The sequence below is a fragment of the Pogoniulus pusillus genome, chromosome 32, assembly GCF_015220805.1.
Source record: "Pogoniulus pusillus isolate bPogPus1 chromosome 32, bPogPus1.pri, whole genome shotgun sequence".
In the NCBI taxonomy this organism is placed as follows: domain Eukaryota; kingdom Metazoa; phylum Chordata; class Aves; order Piciformes; family Lybiidae; genus Pogoniulus; species Pogoniulus pusillus.
This window is the reverse complement of record NC_087295.1, coordinates 5,274,337-5,298,441: the sequence shown is the minus strand read 5'-3', so window position 1 is coordinate 5,298,441 and position 24,105 is coordinate 5,274,337. Positions and strand designations below refer to the sequence as shown.

General features: G+C 53.2%; 1 long non-coding RNA gene across 1 annotated transcript; it reads right to left on the bottom strand.

The window, feature by feature from the left end:
• Nucleotides 1-7,172: 7,172 nt before the first annotated feature.
• Nucleotides 7,173-23,907, bottom strand: LOC135189416 (uncharacterized). Its single transcript, XR_010308068.1, has 10 exons — nucleotides 23,403-23,907; nucleotides 21,645-21,724; nucleotides 19,946-20,025; nucleotides 18,257-18,336; nucleotides 16,564-16,643; nucleotides 14,025-14,884; nucleotides 13,101-13,180; nucleotides 10,574-11,433; nucleotides 9,667-9,746; nucleotides 7,173-8,042 (listed from the first exon to the last, which is right to left on the bottom strand). It is a non-coding gene; the product is annotated as an uncharacterized LOC135189416 (long non-coding RNA).
• Nucleotides 23,908-24,105: the final 198 nt, after the last annotated feature.

Sequence of the window (24,105 nt, the reverse complement as noted above, 5' to 3'; positions counted from 1 at the left end):
TGTAGCTACATGAGCCTCAAGAAACCAAACATAACAACCAAGCAACCAACCAACCAAAACACAACAACAAAAAGATGGCACTCTGGGTTCTGCAGATGTGATTTTAGCCAGAGAACACAAACCAATACACACAGAGCAAATGATGAAAAAGCTTGAAAGGTTTTTGAGGACTTATAAAAGGATAAAGAGCAAAAATATATTGCAAAGATAGTTTTGTCACTGGGCATTTTCCTACTGCTTTCTTATAGATGCTTGTATTAACAGCCTTTGTGCTTTTGTCTTCCTGAGATTTCCTCTCTTGAGAGCTCTGAAATTCTGTGACAACAAAAGAAAGTGTCAGAATGTAATATTCTTATTAAAGAGCACTGTCAGGGAGCATCTTTTCTCTGAAGAAACTAAGTACTTCAAGGTGGTGGTTCTCTTTTGCAGGTTCAGAATTTCAGCACATTTTTTTCCCAAATATTTATAGTATTCAGCACTGAGTAGTTTGAAATTCTGTACACACAGCCCAGAACAATTCACTGCTGTAGTGTGTGAATATCAGCTATACAAATGCATCTGATAATGTGCAACCAGTACAAACAGACCACAGAACCTCAGCTCCTTCTTTCCACTTACACAGCCACGCTGTACTTTTGGTTCGTCCCTAACCATTACCATAACAAATAACACTCACAGGAACTTCAATGTAGCAAGTACTTGGCATGATCCTCTTCCATGGCACACTGGGGTGTGGACTGAGAATTCCTTTTTTCTTAAAATCGCTAGAATTTCCACATCAACATTTCCTTATTATGTGATTTTTTTAATGTAAGCTTGATGAAGGATGGAGTGAGGAAAGAAATAATGCAAGAGAGGCTTAATTAAACCAACAAACCCATTTGCTTTGTCACTTGGGACTACTGCCATTGTGAAATGCTTTTTATAGGCAGTAGCCTAAGAAACATGTGTCAGTTATTTGAACTGAAGTGGATATGCTGTGCCTGAGCACTTGTCACACCATCCCATCCTCTCCTCTGACTCCAGCATGTCAGAAAAGTGAAAAGAAAGACCAAGCAAAGAAATATCAGAAGAATAAGTAGCAATTAAAGTGTTATCTCCTGTTTGTTAAACAGGGACATAGATTTAAGCTAAAACAGCTCTTCCCCAAGAGCTCACACTCACAGACCTGACAAAGGCTCCAGAAACAGACAGCTTTTACCCTTGATGCCACTCTAAGTGCAGAACAAACAGAGTTTACCAGACAACAATTGCTTACTTTCAGCTAAATATTTAACATGAGACAGGTAACACTGTTATGGGTAGCTGAGACATGTCAGGCTTGTAAAATTAGCCTTCCATCTAATTGTGGTCTGCAGAGAGAGCTCACTGAATTGGTTTGCTTTCCTTAGCTTAGTGTGGATCCTACAGCTGGCACATAAGGCAGAGAAGTTTATAATACAAACAGCTATTCTCTGTAGGAGAAATTCCCTTTTAATCTCAAAGGAAAGCAATTTTCCCCAAGGTACAGTTACATCTTTGGAAGAGGAAACTATTAGCTTTAAATTTGGTGTAAATTTCAACTACTTTATAAGTCTTAGCAGTAATTACAACTTCAGGAGGAAATAGTGAAGGAATTCACTATTCCAGCTGCCTCTGCTGTTAGCATAAACTGTTAATTTAACCCTGGAGCACACACTTTAGAAAATGTCTCTTGACTTAATGTGACAGATACCTCCTCTTTTTATGCAATTTGCAACTTCAAGAATAAGCACAGTGAAAACTTGATTTCAATGTAATATTAGCTGCTTTACATTCAATAATAGATCCTTGCTCATGTGTTTTCATTTAGCTACATACTACTGAAAATATGCATCTTCACTTGTGGGGAAAAAAATAACAAACCAAGGGATTTTGCAGTGTCCTGAACTTCTGACACCTCAACCAAATTCTCCTGCCATTGTTTTGGGGTACATTATGAAGCCATATCAGATGTAATTTGATTCTTGTGTTCACAAAATCACAGGCACAGTCCAGTTGGAAAAAACTCTCAGGATCACCAAGTACAACCAATACTCTACAAGGCTCACCCTAAACCGTACCCCAAGCACCACATAAAAACAACCTTAAAAACATATTCAGAGTTGGTGACTCCACTACCTCCCCGGGCAGCCCATACCAATGCCTGACCACCCTTGCTAGGAAGAAATGTTTCCTAATGTCCAGTCTAAACCTATCCAGTTGCAGCTGGAGGCCATTCCCTGTTATTCTATCACTAATTACCTGTGAGAAGAGACCAGCAGCAACCTCTCCACAACATCCTTTCAGGTAGCTGTAGACAGCAATGAGGCCTCCCCTCAGCCTCCTCTTTTTCAAACTAACCAGCCCCAGCTCCTTCAGTCACTCCTCATAAGATTGATTTTTCAGGCCCATCTCCAGCTTCATTGCTCTCCTCTGGACTTGCTCCAGCACCTCCACATCCCTCTTGTAATGAGGTACTCAAAACTGAACACAATACTCGAAGTGTAGCCTCACCATAGCAGAGTGTTGATGCAAAACGTTTATTTCCACTTACCAAAACATAGTGCACACACATCTTAGCACTCACAGTAACTTTGAAACTGAGCACAGGCTAATAAACAAGGTAAAACCAGTTAGTCACAGCTAAGCTTGCACCTGTAAGGTACATTCTGGCTTTGGTCCAACAAAGTGTAGAAGCTGTGGTTCAGTTTTCATTCTTATCAATCTGTGTACCACCTGCAAGTTGAAATTTCCTCCTGATGAGGTATAAGCAAATTTCTTTGGATTGAGCCAAAGCCTACAATCTGATATTTATGACAGTTTTTATGCTTTATGGGGGAGGTAACAGTACATGATCCATCACAGAATCTGCTAGGACAAACTGCTCATATGAAAGGCATTCACTAAAAACCCTGGAAGAGCAACTCCACATGATTTCACTGCGTCACTCGTGCCGAGCTGTCTCACAAAACATGGTGCAGTTTTCAGCAGAGTTTCTTCTCTTTTAGGTCAGGCACTTGAAAGCTGCACTAAACTCACACATTTGAATCGCTGACAATGTCCTGAGTCCTATCATTGCTTATATCCAAGGCATGAAAATGAAACTTCTGTTTCAGCCGCTGTGATTGAGAAAGATCTGAACTAATCTAGACCACACAGATGGAATGTTAGCCAAGTAGCCTTTGTTAAGAGGTTGAAATTAAATTATTGGATCTTTTAACCCTCTGAGTATGAAATAACTAATGTAGCTTACACATGTGGAAGAGGAGTATTGTGATTCCACATGGAATAACAGAACTTAAGTTACAACCTGAAAAAAAGTTAAGGTAAGTAGAATGATAAAAGCAACCAGGTTGAAAGACACCTCCAAGATCATCCAGTCCTACCTATCACCCCAGCTATCACCTGTTCAATCAACTAGACCACAGCACAAAGTGCCTCATCCAGTCTTCTCTAGAACACCTCTAGGGATAGCGACTCCACCACCTCCCTGGGCAGCCCATTCCAATGACAATCACTCTCTCTGTGACCTTTGCTACATTAGTACTACTTAAAGAAAATTTAAAATAGTAAATTAGACAAACATTTGTCATGAATGTCACAGAAAGTGACTTATTCACATTCAGAGTGAGATCAACACTCAACTACCTTGGAAAGGTTCCTTTCCCCATTACTGTCCCTCTGTGTAGTTCTGTGGTCACTGACCACAAGGATCATCCCCAGCTGTTCTATGTGAACAGGTATATGTCCACGTAAGCAAATTCAGTTCTCTGTTACACACACTTGAAGATTAGTCACTGCTAAACCAATGTATACACAGAACATCTGAAACTTAAGATGCCTCATCTTCTTGCAACACATTAGCCCAATAGATCACTGTAACCACTATGTCACTTCTTATCCCAAAATTGGGTTCTCTTAAATCTTACAACCCAAAATTTCTAATGTGAAGCCTAACTCACCTATTTTCTGACATTCCAGTTCTTTGTCATCACGTATTTATCAGATAGTAAAACAAGTGACTGGGTGCAAACATCATAACCAGCAAGCCAGCTGACTTCTATAGCTGTTGTGTGTTCCATTTGAGTACATGCTACAGCTTGCTAGATACACAGGCAGCTACACACCCATAAATGTGTAAGAACTGGAAGGAGTAATCTGCAACTGGTGGACAAAGGAGTCTCCAGCAGCATGCAGCCCAGATTGATAAATTATCTGTAGGGAATTACTGAAGCATTCCTCTGGATTAAATAAAATAACAATGCAGCAATGGTAGGAATAAGGTACCTGGAATGTATTATTTGCAATCCACTGAAACAAGGTCTGCAACAGCAGCACTGGCAAGATACCTTTCCTTCCAGAGTGCCTTGAAACCAACACTGCTGTCAATGAGACCATGCCAATACAGGCATTATGATCAGAAGCGGATGGGGCAATAAAAAAGAAACTTTACATTATGTCACTTCCAAGATGCTCATTCTTAGTACAGAGAATTTACAATGCATGCCCTGGTTTGAGCTGAATCAGAACCAATTCTGTATTCACTTTCACTCTTCAGCTAAACCTTTTCCAAGTGACAGCAGTTAACAGCATATTTTTGCAGTCTCTGCTTCTGCAAGTGCCAACACTTGATGTTCATAGTTTCTACTGAGGACTGGCATGCAGAAACATTCCTTCTTATACTTGCTCCTATGGAGCTCAAGGTCACTGCTGAAACTTATGTGCCACAATGAGATGCCTTAAGTGAAAGTGTCACAAGTAAAAACGTTGTACTTGCTGGGAGGATAGACAGTTCATGGGATGCTAAACTGCCCAACCAAAAATTCCATTCCATGTATGTCATGATCACGATAAAGCTGAGGTTGAGCCTCTTCTTCAGTGGCAAATATATAAGTAGAACTCTGTTAATCCTGATCCACTGGTTCATGAATCCAGCTCCTGTCTGCTGCTCAGTCCAGTATGGGACTTCTCCCATACCTGTCCTGCAGCACCAGTGGTGACATGATCACCATCTCCTTATTTTCTTATGATCTTTTTTACTGTTGCTGTTTCAAACTGGTTCGGTGGTGGTGGTGTTGTTTTCCAAACCCCTAAGTCTCTCCCCTTATTTCCTACCCCTTTGGGAAAGAAGAGCAGCTGACATTCATTTAGTGGCCAAGTCAGACCTAATCTGTGACAGTCATAAAGTAACTTACCAGAATGAGAATCCTGGAATCCGTCTTGCTTAAATTTAGTTCTGAGTGTTTCGGTCTGTGGGTTTGGTTGGTTTTTTTTTTTTCCCTCCACGTTTTAGAAATAAAAGAATCTTGGTGATTCTCACACTGCAGAACCATTCAGTGTTTCTCCAGAAGTGAGAGTAGTCTAAAAATACTCTTATCTATATGTTAGACAAGAGTGACCCAGGTCACAGGAGAATCTGGACTTTTCCACTAATTAAAGGAACAGGCCAGGTGCTCTGTGTCCTCTCTGTACCAGAGCATGCAGTTGCCTGGCAACTTCTTCTGAGCTACTGCATATTAATCACACAGCCATGCAGGAGTAAAACAATGGCCACTTGGCTTTGTCAGCCAAAAGAGTTCACACTAAGACAACAGTTTATAGCAAATCAGCCAGTTTAACACTGAATTGGGTGGACTTTGGGAAAGCTCATATATGGTTTGATAAAAAGGGAACAGTAAGGCATAGTTCATGAACAAAATATCAACTCTTAACACTATGTACCTGTTCATAGGTGTGGTAGTTTCAGGGGAGACCTAGGATCCCTCAAAAAGCAACAGGGACAAAGGTCTAGCCCAGGGGGATGGACCTGCTCGCCCCAGGATATTGCAATATTGTTATTCTATTCCATATTCAGTATCACAGCTCAAAAGGCAGTGCCTGACTGATGCCCTTCTCTTCCTGCCTTCCCTCACCTCACTTCTCTCTGGGAACAGAGCGCATGCTCATCTCCTGGTTCACGGGGAGACAGCTGGCAGGGAACTGAGCTGCATCATGCAGCCCACTCAGGCCTTGCAGGCCCAGCTGGGGAGTGCAGTTTCAGCCTAGCCTCAGGCCAGCTGAGGGGGGAAGGGGTGGAGCATTCCAGAAGGCCAGTTTGGGCCTATTGGGTTTTGTACTTATTCTACCTGATTGCCTTTTGTATAGACGCTCTTGTAAACTTCCAAGCAGTGTGCGGTATGCTCATTCGTACTCCTGGACAGGGCTAAGAGTCACTTCTGTCCTCCAAGCAGTGTGCAGTATGCTCATTCGTACTCCTGGACAGGGCTAAGAGTCACTTCTGTCCTCCAGACCCGGGCTGGCTCAGTTTGGGGCCACAAGCAATAGGGCATCATGTAATGTCTGGGGCTCAAAAAGCAAAAACAGTGACAGACTGTTAGGATTCAAAGATTTTACAAAAGCTATTACACCCAAATCTGAGGTGTTTCAGTGCTTCCATTAGACTCATCTTCAGTAAACACAGGACAAGGCTGATCTGTACATTCCCTCTTCTAAGAACACTATTTTCCCAATTATACTGTTTGCTCCTATTTAATCAATTGTGCAATTAAGAAGCAACTTCAACCAAGCCTTTCCACCGAGCTACAAGCCATGACCAGATACTACCCTTGCATCAGACTACACAAGATCCTGTTTCATAGGCTTAGCTTAAGCTGTAAAAAACCATTACGAACCAACAGATTTTTCAGACATAAAAGCAGACTCCAACAGCATTTAAACCACATCTTACAAGGGACAGTACCATGCTTCCATCACTGATAATAGCATCAAAACAAAAAAGAACAGGTCTTTATTAACACCTTCCCCCGTGACCCCACTGATGAGAGCCCAGGCCTGGCACAAAAAAAGAGGCTGAAGCCCAGCAACACAAAAAGGGCTGGAAGGCAGTGCTGGCAACCAAGGGGAGCCTTTATCTCTGGCAAGCAAAGGGGCCTCTCCCAATGGGATTTTCACTGGCCTCTCACAGTGGAAACTGCAATGGCCTTCCTCAACAGGGCCTTCAATGACCTCTCCAAATGGAGCTTTCAGTGGCTTCTCCCAGTGGGGACTCCAATAGCCTACCTCAATAGGCCTTTCACATGTCTCACCCAAGAGAGGCCTTCAATGGCCTCCCAGAACAGATGCAGCCAAAAGAAAGTTTACTCTGAAATAAGCACTCAACTCAGAAAGCAGGGTCAGGAAAGTTACACTTTAATTATGTACAAACGGCAGCACTCAGTGAAAGCAGAGTTGCCACAGACACGACACACACTTCTAACACTGACATTTCTTTGGCTGATTGGTTGTTCATTTCCCTCCCGAGCATAAACCAGGTCTGGTCCGTCTGTCCTTACTCACCAAGTACCATTACAATGCCTTTACTCTAAGAAAAATCATCTACCAAGCAAAAAAGTCCAAGAGAGACGAACCTCTCAAGGCCAGCAGAATCAAACGCTGCTGAGCAAAGGAAGCATCCCCTCTGAAGAGCTTTCAGAACCCCAGAGCAATCTACCACACAACTTCTAGAGACGGACTCTGAAGAAACACTGAAACGATCCAGCTTAGAATCTGCCTGCACACCGAAGAACAGCAACCTTTTGGCTTATGTCTCATGTAGACACGGGCAGTAGATAAGTGCAACACACATGGAAAAGCTGAAGCCGGACAGGAAGCGGAGCAGAACTATTCTTCTCCCAGGCCAGGGACACATTATACACTTGGGCACTTGCATAACAGAACAGAGTAGGGAGCAAAAAGAAAGCCTTTATTCAGCACAGAGGAGCATATATCATTACAAGGCAGGTACAAATTCAACTGACAACGTCAACAACATCACTGGCAAGGCACCTCTCCTGAAAGGGAAAACCCTGTCTTTCCTACAGGTCAAAGTGGGCAGCCCTGTAAAGCAAAGAAACACAGGCACAGCAAGCCCCATCCCCACCCAGACCCCAAGAGCTCTGTTCAACTTACACCCAGAATACGTACAAGGATAGCTATGGATGTATCTCTTGACGGGGGACAGCTGCATCACTAAATACTTCCGTTTGTTCTGCTCCAGAAACGACCTATGAAAGCGAGCGAGACTTTTGTGTTAGTGGTGTAACTGCGAGTTCTGCTAAGGCAGCCCTGGGCACTCTTCAGGCGGAGCAGGTGCCGAGGGGCTGGCGCAGGTGCACTCCGGAGCCGGAGCAGTCCTGCTGGAGGCTCGCGGGCGACGAGTCCGGGAAAAGAACAAAGAAAAGCAGCAGGCAAAGAGAATAAAAAAGCTCTCACTGAGTCAGTGTGTGCGAAGGTGCGGGGCGGGAAGGGAAAAAAAACACACCCGGGGAGCTTGCCAGGGGAACTCTTAGTGCCCATCCAGCTCTGGATGCAAGGCGGCCCCTGCTTAGCTTCCCCGGCGGGACGCCTGGCCGACGCGGTCGACCAACCCAGTGGCTCCCGGCAGGAGGCGCTCTAGCGCGGCCCTTAGCACGCACCGCGCCGCTCTCCACTCGCTACCCAAAGGACTACCAGCACCAGCCCCCGACCGCCGCCCTCCACACACCCGACACTCACCCCCCCCAAAACACAAACACGCACCCTCGCCCACCACTAACAGCCATCTCCTGCGCTCACCGCACCACCTCACACCGACACACTCACTCGCACCACTACGCCCCAGCCACACCACACGCACACACACACACGCACCCACGCACCACGCCGCCTCCCACCAGACCACTCCACCTCGCCGCTCGCGCCCGCCTCCCAACCGACACCGCCCGCACGGACCACCACAGCAGCCCTAGCGAGCCGATCACAGAGCTCTCGCTGCAGCTGACCCAGACGCACACACCACCCCGACAACTCCTGCTTGCACATTCCGGGCCACAAGGCACGGGGAAAAACCAAACAAACAAACAAAAAAACCCAAGCAGCCAAAGAAAATAAAACGGAGCTCTGACAGTGCGGCCGAAGCTCCGGGGTCGGAAGGAAAAACATCGGGGAGCAGGACAGGGGAACTCTTTGCGCACACTCGCTCCCGCCTCCCAACAGCCCGCCGCCCGCACGGACCAGCACAGCAGCCCTAGCGAGCCGATCACAGAGCTCTCGGTTCAGCTGACCCAGCTCCACCGACTGTCCCGGCTGCACACAGCACCCCAAGAAACACTGCATGGAGCTTCCGGGCGACGACGCACGAAAAAGAACAAAAAATAACAAAACACCAAGCAGCCAGCTAACAACAGCAACCAAAAAAAAAAAAAAGAAAGAAAAAAACAAACAAAAAAGAGCTCAGTCGGTGTGGCTGAAGGTGCGGGGCGACAGGGAAACAACATCGGGGAGGCTTTTGCCAGGGGATCTCTTTGTGCATATGCGGGACTCGAACTCGCGGCGGCCGCTGATGAGCGTCCCTGGAGGGACGCTTGGCCAATGGCTACCGAGGGGAGGCGCTATAGTGCGGCCCTTAGCACACACAGCGCCGTTCCCCACCTGCAACCTACTGGTCTCATCCCCAGATCGCCGGCCCTAACAGACTCTCCTTTCCCCAGCACCCGACACTCCCCCACAGAAAACAACCCCGCAGCCTCGCCCTGTCTTTCCTACATGTCAAAGTGGGCAGCCCTGTAAAGCAAAGAAACACAGGCACAGCAAGCCCCATCCCCACCCAGACCCCAAGAGCTCTGTTCAACTTACACCCAGAATACGTACAAGGATAGCTATGGATGTATCTCTTGACGGGGGACAGCTGCATCACTAAATACTTCCGTTTGTTCTGCTCCAGAAACGACCTATGAAAGCGAGCGAGACTTTTGTGTTAGTGGTGTGAGTTCTGCTAAGGCAGCCCTGGGCACTCTTCAGGTGGAGCAGGTGCCGAGGGGCTGGCGCAGGTGCACTCCGGAGCCGGAGCAGTCCTGCTGGAGGCTCGCGGGCGACGAGTCCGGGAAAAGAACAAAGAAAAGCAGCAGGCAAAGAGAATAAAAAAGCTCTCACTGAGTCAGTGTGTGCGAAGGTGCGGGGCGGGAAGGGAAAAAAAACACACCCGGGGAGCTTGCCAGGGGAACTCTTAGTGCCCATCCAGCTCTGGATGCAAGGCGGCCCCTGCTTAGCTTCCCCGGCGGGACGCCTGGCCGACGCGGTCGACCAACCCAGTGGCTCCCGGCAGGAGGCGCTCTAGCGCGGCCCTTAGCACGCACCGCGCCGCTCTCCACTCGCTACCCAAAGGACTACCAGCACCAGCCCCCGACCGCCGCCCTCCACACACCCGACACTCACCCCCCCCAAAAACACAAACACGCACCCTCGCCCACCACTAACAGCCATCTCCTGCGCTCACCGCACCACCTCACACCGACACACTCACTCGCACCACTACGCCCCAGCCACACCACACGCACACACACACACGCACCCACGCACCACGCCGCCTCCCACCAGACCACTCCACCTCGCCGCTCGCGCCCGCCTCCCAACCGACACCGCCCGCACGGACCACCACAGCAGCCCCAGCGAGCCGATCACAGAGCTCTCGCTGCAGCTGACCCAGACGCACACACCACCCCGACAACTCCTGCTTGCACATTCCGGGCCACAAGGCACGGGAAAAAAAAAAACAAACCCAAGCAGCCAAAGAAAATAAAACGGAGCTCTGACAGTGCGGCCGAAGCTCCGGGGTCGGAAGGAAAAACATCGGGGAGCAGGACAGGGGAACTCTTTGCGCACACTCGCTCCCGCCTCCCAACAGCCCGCCGCCCGCACGGACCAGCACAGCAGCCCTAGCGAGCCGATCACAGAGCTCTCGGTTCAGCTGACCCAGCTCCACCGACTGTCCCGGCTGCACACAGCACCCCAAGAAACACTGCATGGAGCTTCCGGGCGACGACGCACGAAAAAGAACAAAAAATAACAAAACACCAAGCAGCCAGCTAACAACAGCAACCAAAAAAAAAAAAAAGAAAGAAAAAAACAAACAAAAAAGAGCTCAGTCGGTGTGGCTGAAGGTGCGGGGCGACAGGGAAACAACATCGGGGAGGCTTTTGCCAGGGGATCTCTTTGTGCATATGCGGGACTCGAACTCGCGGCGGCCGCTGATGAGCTTCCCTGGAGGGACGCTTGGCCAATGGCTACCGAGGGGAGGCGCTATAGTGCGGCCCTTAGCACACACAGCGCCGTTCCCCACCTGCAACCTACTGGTCTCATCCCCAGATCGCCGGCCCTAACAGACTCTCCTTTCCCCAGCACCCGACACTCCCCCACAGAAAACAACCCCGCAGCCTCGCCCTGTCTTTCCTACATGTCAAAGTGGGCAGCCCTGTAAAGCAAAGAAACACAGGCACAGCAAGCCCCATCCCCACCCAGACCCCCAGAGCTCTGTTCAACTTACACCCAGAATACGTACAAGGATAGCTATGGATGTATCTCTTGACGGGGGACAGCTGCATCACTAAATACTTCCGTTTGTTCTGCTCCAGAAACGACCTATGAAAGCGAGCGAGACTTTTGTGTTAGTGGTGTGAGTTCTGCTAAGGCAGCCCTGGGCACTCTTCAGGTGGAGCAGGTGCCGAGGGGCTGGCGCAGGTGCACTCCGGAGCCGGAGCAGTCCTGCTGGAGGCTCGCGGGCGACGAGTCCGGGAAAAGAACAAAGAAAAGCAGCAGGCAAAGAGAATAAAAAAGCTCTCACTGAGTCAGTGTGTGCGAAGGTGCGGGGCGGGAAGGGAAAAAAAACACACCCGGGGAGCTTGCCAGGGGAACTCTTAGTGCCCATCCAGCTCTGGATGCAAGGCGGCCCCTGCTTAGCTTCCCCGGCGGGACGCCTGGCCGACGCGGTCGACCAACCCAGTGGCTCCCGGCAGGAGGCGCTCTAGCGCGGCCCTTAGCACGCACCGCGCCGCTCTCCACTCGCTACCCAAAGGACTACCAGCACCAGCCCCCGACCGCCGCCCTCCACACACCCGACACTCACCCCCCCCAAAAACACAAACACGCACCCTCGCCCACCACTAACAGCCATCTCCTGCGCTCACCGCACCACCTCACACCGACACACTCACTCGCACCACTACGCCCCAGCCACACCACACGCACACACACACACGCACCCACGCACCACGCCGCCTCCCACCAGACCACTCCACCTCGCCGCTCGCGCCCGCCTCCCAACCGACACCGCCCGCACGGACCACCACAGCAGCCCCAGCGAGCCGATCACAGAGCTCTCGCTGCAGCTGACCCAGACGCACACACTACCCCGACAACTCCTGCTTGCACATTCCGGGCCACAAGGCACGGGAAAAAAAAAAACAAACCCAAGCAGCCAAAGAAAATAAAACGGAGCTCTGACAGTGCGGCCGAAGCTCCGGGGTCGGAAGGAAAAACATCGGGGAGCAGGACAGGGGAACTCTTTGCGCACACTCGCTCCCGCCTCCCAACAGCCCGCCGCCCGCACGGACCAGCACAGCAGCCCTAGCGAGCCGATCACAGAGCTCTCGGTTCAGCTGACCCAGCTGCACACAGCACCCCGACAACTCCTGCTTGCAAATTCGGGCCACAAGGCATGGAAAAATTATTTAAAAAAAAAAAAAAACAACAACAAACAAAAACACCAACTAATCTCTAACCCTGAAGGTGCTCTTAAACCATATAACCTGACATTTCTATCATGAAGCCTAACTCATCTATTTTCTGACAATCCAGTTCTGTGTCATCACTTCAATAATCCAGCTTAGAATCTGCCTGCACACCGAAGAACAGCAACCTTTTGGCTTATGTCTCATGTAGACACGGGCAGTAGATAAGTGCAACACACATGGAAAAGCTGAAGCCGGACAGGAAGCGGAGCAGAACTATTCTTCTCCCAGGCCAGGGACACATTATACACTTGGGCACTTGCATAACAGAACAGAGTAGGGAGCAAAAAGAAAGCCTTTATTCAGCACAGAGGAGCATATATCATTACAAGGCAGGTACAAATTCAACTGACAATGTCAACAACATCACTGGCAAGGCACCTCTCCTGAAAGGGAAAACCCTGTCTTTCCTACAGGTCAAAGTGGGCAGCCCTGTAAAGCAAAGAAACACAGGCACAGCAAGCCCCATCCCCACCCAGACCCCAAGAGCTCTGTTCAACTTACACCCAGAATACGTACAAGGATAGCTATGGATGTATCTCTTGACGGGGGACAGCTGCATCACTAAATACTTCCGTTTGTTCTGCTCCAGAAACGACCTATGAAAGCGAGCGAGACTTTTGTGTTAGTGGTGTAACTGCGAGTTCTGCTAAGGCAGCCCTGGGCACTCTTCAGGCGGAGCAGGTGCCGAGGGGCTGGCGCAGGTGCACTCCGGAGCCGGAGCAGTCCTGCTGGAGGCTCGCGGGCGACGAGTCCGGGAAAAGACCAAAGAAAAGCAGCAGGCAAAGAGAATAAAAAAGCTCTCACTGAGTCAGTGTGTGCGAAGGTGCGGGGCGGGAAGGGAAAAAAAACACACCCGGGGAGCTTGCCAGGGGAACTCTTAGTGCCCATCCAGCTCTGGATGCAAGGCGGCCCCTGCTTAGCTTCCCCGGCGGGACGCCTGGCCGACGCGGTCGACCAACCCAGTGGCTCCCGGCAGGAGGCGCTCTAGCGCGGCCCTTAGCACGCACCGCGCCGCTCTCCACTCGCTACCCAAAGGACTACCAGCACCAGCCCCCGACCGCCGCCCTCCACACACCCGACACTCACCCCCCCCAAAACACAAACACGCACCCTCGCCCACCACTAACAGCCATCTCCTGCGCTCACCGCACCACCTCACACCGACACACTCACTCGCACCACTACGCCCCAGCCACACCACACGCACACACACACACGCACCCACGCACCACGCCGCCTCCCACCAGACCACTCCACCTCGCCGCTCGCGCCCGCCTCCCAACCGACACCGCCCGCACGGACCACCACAGCAGCCCCAGCGAGCCGATCACAGAGCTCTCGCTGCAGCTGACCCAGACGCACACACCACCCCGACAACTCCTGCTTGCACATTCCGGGCCACAAGGCACGGGGAAAAACCAAACAAACAAACAAAAAAACCCAAGCAGCCAAAGAAAATAAAACGGAGCTCTGACAGTGCGGCCGAAGCTCCGGGGTCGGAAGGAAAAACATCGGGGAGCAGGACAGGGGAACTCTTTGCGCACACTCGCTCCCGCCTCCCAACAGCCCGCCGCCCGCACGGACCAGCACAGCAGCCCTAGCGAGCCGATCACAGAGCTCTCGGTTCAGCTGACCCAGCTCCACCGACTGTCCCGGCTGCACACAGCACCCCAAGAAACACTGCATGGAGCTTCCGGGCGACGACGCACGAAAAAGAACAAAAAATAACAAAACACCAAGCAGCCAGCTAACAACAGCAACCAAAAAAAAAAAAAAGAAAGAAAAAAACAAACAAAAAAGAGCTCAGTCGGTGTGGCTGAAGGTGCGGGGCGACAGGGAAACAACATCGGGGAGGCTTTTGCCAGGGGATCTCTTTGTGCATATGCGGGACTCGAACTCGCGGCGGCCGCTGATGAGCTTCCCTGGAGGGACGCTTGGCCAATGGCTACCGAGGGGAGGCGCTATAGTGCGGCCCTTAGCACACACAGCGCCGTTCCCCACCTGCAACCTACTGGTCTCATCCCCAGATCGCCGGCCCTAACAGACTCTCCTTTCCCCAGCACCCGACACTCCCCCACAGAAAACAACCCCGCAGCCTCGCCCTGTCTTTCCTACATGTCAAAGTGGGCAGCCCTGTAAAGCAAAGAAACACAGGCACAGCAAGCCCCATCCCCACCCAGACCCCAAGAGCTCTGTTCAACTTACACCCAGAATACGTACAAGGATAGCTATGGATGTATCTCTTGACGGGGGACAGCTGCATCACTAAATACTTCCGTTTGTTCTGCTCCAGAAACGACCTATGAAAGCGAGCGAGACTTTTGTGTTAGTGGTGTAACTGCGAGTTCTGCTAAGGCAGCCCTGGGCACTCTTCAGGCGGAGCAGGTGCCGAGGGGCTGGCGCAGGTGCACTCCGGAGCCGGAGCAGTCCTGCTGGAGGCTCGCGGGCGACGAGTCCGGGAAAAGAACAAAGAAAAGCAGCAGGCAAAGAGAATAAAAAAGCTCTCACTGAGTCAGTGTGTGCGAAGGTGCGGGGCGGGAAGGGAAAAAAAACACACCCGGGGAGCTTGCCAGGGGAACTCTTAGTGCCCATCCAGCTCTGGATGCAAGGCGGCCCCTGCTTAGCTTCCCCGGCGGGACGCCTGGCCGACGCGGTCGACCAACCCAGTGGCTCCCGGCAGGAGGCGCTCTAGCGCGGCCCTCAGCACGCACCGCGCCGCTCTCCACTCGCCACCCAAAGGACTACCAGCACCAGCCCCCGACCGCCGCCCTCCACACACCCGACACTCACCCCCCCCAAAAACACAAACACGCACCCTCGCCCACCACTAACAGCCATCTCCTGCGCTCACCGCACCACCTCACACCGACACACTCACTCGCACCACTACGCCCCAGCCACACCACACGCACACACACACACGCACCCACGCACCACGCCGCCTCCCACCAGACCACTCCACCTCGCCGCTCGCGCCCGCCTCCCAACAGACACCGCCCGCACGGACCACCACAGCAGCCCCAGCGAGCCGATCACAGAGCTCTCGCTGCAGCTGACCCAGACGCACACACCACCCCGACAACTCCTGCTTGCACATTCCGGGCCACAAGGCACGGGAAAAAAAAAAACAAACCCAAGCAGCCAAAGAAAATAAAACGGAGCTCTGACAGTGCGGCCGAAGCTCCGGGGTCGGAAGGAAAAACATCGGGGAGCAGGACAGGGGAACTCTTTGCGCACACTCGCTCCCGCCTCCCAACAGCCCGCCGCCCGCACGGACCAGCACAGCAGCCCTAGCGAGCCGATCACAGAGCTCTCGGTTCAGCTGACCCAGCTGCACACAGCACCCCGACAACTCCTGCTTGCAAATTCGGGCCACAAGGCATGGGAAAAAATAATTAAAAAAAAAACCAAAAAACCAAAAACAAACAAAAACACCAACTAATCTCTAACCCTGAAGGTGCTCTTAAACCATATAACCTGACATTTCTATCATGAAGCCTAACTCATCTATTTTCTGACAATCCAGTTCTTGTGTCATCACTTCAATAATCCAGCTTAGAATCTGCCTGCACACCGAAGAACAGCAACCTTTTGGCTTATGTCTCATGTAGACACGGGCAGTAGATAAGTGCAACACACATGGAAAAGCTGAAGCCGGACAGGAAGCGGAGCAGAACTATTCTACTCCCAGGCCAGGGACACATTATACACTTGGGCACTTGCATAACAGAACAGAGTAGGGAGCAAAAAGAAAGCCTTTATTCAGCACAGAGGAGCATATATCATTACAAGGCAGGTACAAATTCAACTGATAACGTCAACAACATCACTGGCAAGGCACCTCTCCTGAAAGGGAAAACCCTGTCTTTCCTACAGGTCAAAGTGGGCAGCCCTGTAAAGCAAAGAAACACAGGCACAGCAAGCCCCATCCCCACCCAGACCCCAAGAGCTCTGTTCAACTTACACCCAGAATACGTACAAGGATAGCTATGGATGTATCTCTTGACGGGGGACAGCTGCATCACTAAATACTTCCGTTTGTTCTGCTCCAGAAACGACCTATGAAAGCGAGCGAGACTTTTGTGTTAGTGGTGTAACTGCGAGTTCTGCTAAGGCAGCCCTGGGCACTCTTCAGGCGGAGCAGGTGCCGAGGGGCTGGCGCAGGTGCACTCCGGAGCCGGAGCAGTCCTGCTGGAGGCTCGCGGGCGACGAGTCCGGGAAAAGAACAAAGAAAAGCAGCAGGCAAAGAGAATAAAAAAGCTCTCACTGAGTCAGTGTGTGCGAAGGTGCGGGGCGGGAAGGGAAAAAAAACACACCCGGGGAGCTTGCCAGGGGAACTCTTAGTGCCCATCCAGCTCTGGATGCAAGGCGGCCCCTGCTTAGCTTCCCCGGCGGGACGCCTGGCCGACGCGGTCGACCAACCCAGTGGCTCCCGGCAGGAGGCGCTCTAGCGCGGCCCTTAGCACGCACCGCGCCGCTCTCCACTCGCTACCCAAAGGACTACCAGCACCAGCCCCCGACCGCCGCCCTCCACACACCCGACACTCACCCCCCCCAAAACACAAACACGCACCCTCGCCCACCACTAACAGCCATCTCCTGCGCTCACCGCACCACCTCACACCGACACACTCACTCGCACCACTACGCCCCAGCCACACCACACGCACACACACACACGCACCCACGCACCACGCCGCCTCCCACCAGACCACTCCACCTCGCCGCTCGCGCCCGCCTCCCAACCGACACCGCCCGCACGGACCACCACAGCAGCCCCAGCGAGCCGATCACAGAGCTCTCGCTGCAGCTGACCCAGACGCACACACCACCCCGACAACTCCTGCTTGCACATTCCGGGCCACAAGGCACGGGAAAAAAAAAAAACAAACCCAAGCAGCCAAAGAAAATAAAACGGAGCTCTGACAGTGCGGCCGAAGCTCCGGGGTCGGAAGGAAAAACATCGGGGAGCAGGACAGGGGAACTCTTTGCGCACACTCGCTCCCGCCTCCCAACAGCCCGCCGCCCGCACGGACCAGCACAGCAGCCCTAGCGAGCCGATCACAGAGCTCTCGGTTCAGCTGACCCAGCTCCACCGACTGTCCCGGCTGCACACAGCACCCCAAGAAACACTGCATGGAGCTTCCGGGCGACGACGCACGAAAAAGAACAAAAAATAACAAAACACCAAGCAGCCAGCTAACAACAGCAACCAAAAAAAAAAAAAAGAAAGAAAAAAACAAACAAAAAAGAGCTCAGTCGGTGTGGCTGAAGGTGCGGGGCGACAGGGAAACAACATCGGGGAGGCTTTTGCCAGGGGATCTCTTTGTGCATATGCGGGACTCGAACTCGCGGCGGCCGCTGATGAGCTTCCCTGGAGGGACGCTTGGCCAATGGCTACCGAGGGGAGGCGCTATAGTGCGGCCCTTAGCACACACAGCGCCGTTCCCCACCTGCAACCTACTGGTCTCATCCCCAGATCGCCGGCCCTAACAGACTCTCCTTTCCCCAGCACCCGACACTCCCCCACAGAAAACAACCCCGCAGCCTCGCCCTGTCTTTCCTACATGTCAAAGTGGGCAGCCCTGTAAAGCAAAGAAACACAGGCACAGCAAGCCCCATCCCCACCCAGACCCCAAGAGCTCTGTTCAACTTACACCCAGAATACGTACAAGGATAGCTATGGATGTATCTCTTGACGGGGGACAGCTGCATCACTAAATACTTCCGTTTGTTCTGCTCCAGAAACGACCTATGAAAGCGAGAGAGACTTTTGTGTTAGTGGTGTGAGTTCTGCTAAGGCAGCCCTGGGCACTCTTCAGGTGGAGCAGGTGCCGAGGGGCTGGCGCAGGTGCACTCCGGAGCCGGAGCAGTCCTGCTGGAGGCTCGCGGGCGACGAGTCCGGGAAAAGAACAAAGAAAAGCAGCAGGCAAAGAGAATAAAAAAGCTCTCACTGAGTCAGTGTGTGCGAAGGTGCGGGGCGGGAAGGGAAAAAAAACACACCCGGGGAGAGCTTGCCAGGGGAACTCTTAGTGCCCATCCAGCTCTGGATGCAAGGCGGCCCCTGCTTAGCTTCCCCGGCGGGACGCCTGGCCGACGCGGTCGACCAACCCAGTGGCTCCCGGCAGGAGGCGCTCTAGCGCGGCCCTTAGCACGCACCGCGCCGCTCTCCACTCGCTACCCAAAGGACTACCAGCACCAGCCCCCGACCGCCGCCCTCCACACACCCGACACTCACCCCCCCCAAAAACACAAACACGCACCCTCGCCCACCACTAACAGCCATCTCCTGCGCTCACCGCACCACCTCACACCGACACACTCACTCGCACCACTACGCCCCAGCCACACCACACGCACACACACACACGCACCCACGCACCACGCCGCCTCCCACCAGACCACTCCACCTCGCCGCTCGCGCCCGCCTCCCAACAGACACCGCCCGCACGGACCACCACAGCAGCCCCAGCGAGCCGATCACAGAGCTCTCGCTGCAGCTGACCCAGACGCACACACCACCCCGACAACTCCTGCTTGCACATTCCGGGCCACAAGGCACGGGAAAAAAAAAAACAAACCCAAGCAGCCAAAGAAAATAAAACGGAGCTCTGACAGTGCGGCCGAAGCTCCGGGGTCGGAAGGAAAAACATCGGGGAGCAGGACAGGGGAACTCTTTGCGCACACTCGCTCCCGCCTCCCAACAGCCCGCCGCCCGCACGGACCAGCACAGCAGCCCTAGCGAGCCGATCACAGAGCTCTCGGTTCAGCTGACCCAGCTCCACCGACTGTCCCGGCTGCACACAGCACCCCAAGAAACCCTGCATGGAGCTTCCGGGCGACGACGCACGAAAAAGAACAAAAAATAACAAAACACCAAGCAGCCAGCTAACAACAGCAACCAAAAAAAAAAAAAAGAAAGAAAAAAACAAACAAAAAAGAGCTCAGTCGGTGTGGCTGAAGGTGCGGGGCGACAGGGAAACAACATCGGGGAGGCTTTTGCCAGGGGATCTCTTTGTGCATATGCGGGACTCGAACTCGCGGCGGCCGCTGATGAGCTTCCCTGGAGGGACGCTTGGCCAATGGCTACCGAGGGGAGGCGCTATAGTGCGGCCCTTAGCACACACAGCGCCGTTCCCCACCTGCAACCTACTGGTCTCATCCCCAGATCGCCGGCCCTAACAGACTCTCCTTTCCCCAGCACCCGACACTCCCCCACAGAAAACAACCCCGCAGCCTCGCCCTGTCTTTCCTACATGTCAAAGTGGGCAGCCCTGTAAAGCAAAGAAACACAGGCACAGCAAGCCCCATCCCCACCCAGACCCCAAGAGCTCTGTTCAACTTACACCCAGAATACGTACAAGGATAGCTATGGATGTATCTCTTGACGGGGGACAGCTGCATCACTAAATACTTCCGTTTGTTCTGCTCCAGAAACGACCTATGAAAGCGAGAGAGACTTTTGTGTTAGTGGTGTGAGTTCTGCTAAGGCAGCCCTGGGCACTCTTCAGGTGGAGCAGGTGCCGAGGGGCTGGCGCAGGTGCACTCCGGAGCCGGAGCAGTCCTGCTGGAGGCTCGCGGGCGACGAGTCCGGGAAAAGAACAAAGAAAAGCAGCAGGCAAAGAGAATAAAAAAGCTCTCACTGAGTCAGTGTGTGCGAAGGTGCGGGGCGGGAAGGGAAAAAAAAACACACCCGGGGAGCTTGCCAGGGGAACTCTTAGTGCCCATCCAGCTCTGGATGCAAGGCGGCCCCTGCTTAGCTTCCCCGGCGGGACGCCTGGCCGACGCGGTCGACCAACCCAGTGGCTCCCGACAGGAGGCGCTCTAGCGCGGCCCTTAGCACGCACCGCGCCGCTCTCCACTCGCTACCCAAAGGACTACCAGCACCAGCCCCCGACCGCCGCCCTCCACACACCCGACACTCACTCCCCCCAAAACACAAACACGCACCCTCGCCCACCACTAACAGCCATCTCCTACGCTCACCGCACCACCTCACACCGACACACTCACTCGCACCACTACGCCCCAGCCACACCACACGCACGCACACACACACACGCACCCACGCACCACGCCGCCTCCCACCAGACCACTCCACCTCGCCGCTCGCGCCCGCCTCCCAACCGACACCGCCCGCACGGACCACCACAGCAGCCCCAGCGAGCCGATCACAGAGCTCTCGCTGCAGCTGACCCAGACGCACACACTACCCCGACAACTCCTGCTTGCACATTCCGGGCCACAAGGCACGGGGAAAAACCAAACAAACAAAAAAACCCAAGCAGCCAAAGAAAATAAAACGGAGCTCTGACAGTGCGGCCGAAGCTGCGGGGTCAGAGGGAAAAACATCGGGGAGCAGGACAGGGGAACTCTTTGCGCACACTCGCTCCCGCCTCCCAACAGCCCGCCGCCCGCACGGACCAGCACAGCAGCCCTAGGGAGCCGATCACAGAGCTCTCGGTTCAGCTGACCCAGCTCCACCGACTGTCCCGGCTGCACACAGCACCCCAAGAAACCCTGCATGGAGCTTCCGGGCGACGACGCACGAAAAAGAACAAAAAATATCAAAACACCAAGCAGCCAGCTAACAACAGCAACCAAAAAAAAAAAAAAGAAAGAAAAAAACAAACAAAAAAGAGCTCAGTCGGTGTGGCTGAAGGTGCGGGGCGACAGGGAAACAACATCGGGGAGGCTTTTGCCAGGGGATCTCTTTGTGCATATGCGGGACTCGAACTCGCGGCGGCCGCTGATGAGCTTCCCTGGAGGGACGCTTGGCCAATGGCTACCGAGGGGAGGCGCTATAGTGCGGCCCTTAGCACACACAGCGCCGTTCCCCACCTGCAACCTACTGGTCTCATCCCCAGATCGCCGGCCCTAACAGACTCTCCTTTCCCCAGCACCCGACACTCCCCCACAGAAAACAACCCCGCAGCCTCGCCCTGTCTTTCCTACATGTCAAAGTGGGCAGCCCTGTAAAGCAAAGAAACACAGGCACAGCAAGCCCCATCCCCACCCAGACCCCAAGAGCTCTGTTCAACTTACACCCAGAATACGTACAAGGATAGCTATGGATGTATCTCTTGACGGGGGACAGCTGCATCACTAAATACTTCCGTTTGTTCTGCTCCAGAAACGACCTATGAAAGCGAGCGAGACTTTTGTGTTAGTGGTGTAACTGCGAGTTCTGCTAAGGCAGCCCTGGGCACTCTTCAGGCGGAGCAGGTGCCGAGGGGCTGGCGCAGGTGCACTCCGGAGCCGGAGCAGTCCTGCTGGAGGCTCGCGGGCGACGAGTCCGGGAAAAGAACAAAGAAAAGCAGCAGGCAAAGAGAATAAAAAAGCTCTCACTGAGTCAGTGTGTGCGAAGGTGCGGGGCGGGAAGGGAAAAAAAACACACCCGGGGAGCTTGCCAGGGGAACTCTTAGTGCCCATCCAGCTCTGGATGCAAGGCGGCCCCTGCTTAGCTTCCCCGGCGGGACGCCTGGCCGACGCGGTCGACCAACCCAGTGGCTCCCGACAGGAGGCGCTCTAGCGCGGCCCTTAGCACGCACCGCGCCGCTCTCCACTCGCTACCCAAAGGACTACCAGCACCAGCCCCCGACCGCCGCCCTCCACACACCCGACACTCACCCCCCCCAAAACCACAAACACGCACCCTCGCCCACCACTAACAGCCATCTCCTGCGCTCACCGCACCACCTCACACCGACACACTCACTCGCACCACTACGCCCCAGCCACACCACACGCACACACACACACGCACCCACGCACCACGCCGCCTCCCACCAGACCACTCCACCTCGCCGCTCGCGCCCGCCTCCCAACCGACACCGCCCGCACGGACCACCACAGCAGCCCCAGCGAGCCGATCACAGAGCTCTCGCTGCAGCTGACCCAGACGCACACACCACCCCGACAACTCCTGCTTGCACATTCCGGGCCACAAGGCACGGGAAAAAAAAAAACAAACCCAAGCAGCCAAAGAAAATAAAACGGAGCTCTGACAGTGCGGCCGAAGCTCCGGGGTCGGAAGGAAAAACATCGGGGAGCAGGACAGGGGAACTCTTTGCGCACACTCGCTCCCGCCTCCCAACAGCCCGCCGCCCGCACGGACCAGCACAGCAGCCCTAGCGAGCCGATCACAGAGCTCTCGGTTCAGCTGACCCAGCTGCACACAGCACCCCGACAACTCCTGCTTGCAAATTCGGGCCACAAGGCATGGGAAAAAATAATTAAAAAAAAACCCAAAAAACCAAAAACAAACAAAAATACCAACTAATCTCTAACCCTGAAGGTGCTCTTAAACCATATAACCTGACATTTCTATCATGAAGCCTAACTCATCTATTTTCTGACAATCCAGTTCTGTGTCATAACTTCAATAATCCAGCTTAGAATCTGCCTGCACACCGAAGAACAGCAACCTTTTGGCTTATGTCTCATGTAGACACGGGCAGTAGATAAGTGCAACACACATGGAAAAGCTGAAGCCGGACAGGAAGCGGAGCAGAACTATTCTACTCCCAGGCCAGGGACACATTATACACTTGGGCACTTGCATAACAGAACAGAGTAGGGAGCAAAAAGAAAGCCTTTATTCAGCACAGAGGAGCATATATCATTACAAGGCAGGTACAAATTCAACTGACAATGTCAACAACATCACTGGCAAGGCACCTCTCCTGAAAGGGAAAACCCTGTCTTTCCTACATGTCAAAGTGGGCAGCCCTGTAAAGCAAAGAAACACAGGCACAGCAAGCCCCATCCCCACCCAGACCCCAAGAGCTCTGTTCAACTTACACCCAGAATACGTACAAGGATAGCTATGGATGTATCTCTTGACGGGGGACAGCTGCATCACTAAATACTTCCGTTTGTTCTGCTCCAGAAACGACCTATGAAAGCGAGCGAGACTTTTGTGTTAGTGGTGTAACTGCGAGTTCTGCTAAGGCAGCCCTGGGCACTCTTCAGGCGGAGCAGGTGCCGAGGGGCTGGCGCAGGTGCACTCCGGAGCCGGAGCAGTCCTGCTGGAGGCTCGCGGGCGACGAGTCCGGGAAAAGAACAAAGAAAAGCAGCAGGCAAAGAGAATAAAAAAGCTCTCACTGAGTCAGTGTGTGCGAAGGTGCGGGGCGGGAAGGGAAAAAAAACACACCCGGGGAGCTTGCCAGGGGAACTCTTAGTGCCCATCCAGCTCTGGATGCAAGGCGGCCCCTGCTTAGCTTCCCCGGCGGGACGCCTGGCCGACGCGGTCGACCAACCCAGTGGCTCCCGGCAGGAGGCGCTCTAGCGCGGCCCTTAGCACGCACAGCGCCGCTCTTCTCTAACACCGGATACGTCTACTAGGACCAACCCCCGACTGCCTCCCTTGACACACCCGCCTTTCCCCACCACCCGACACTCCCATCTCTAAAACCCAATCCTGCACTCTCGCCCGTCTCTGTGCGTTTTCTTCTCTGGTACGCACACCACCTCACACCGCAAGGCTCACAGAGAGCACTCACCTTTGTGCATGCCTGCC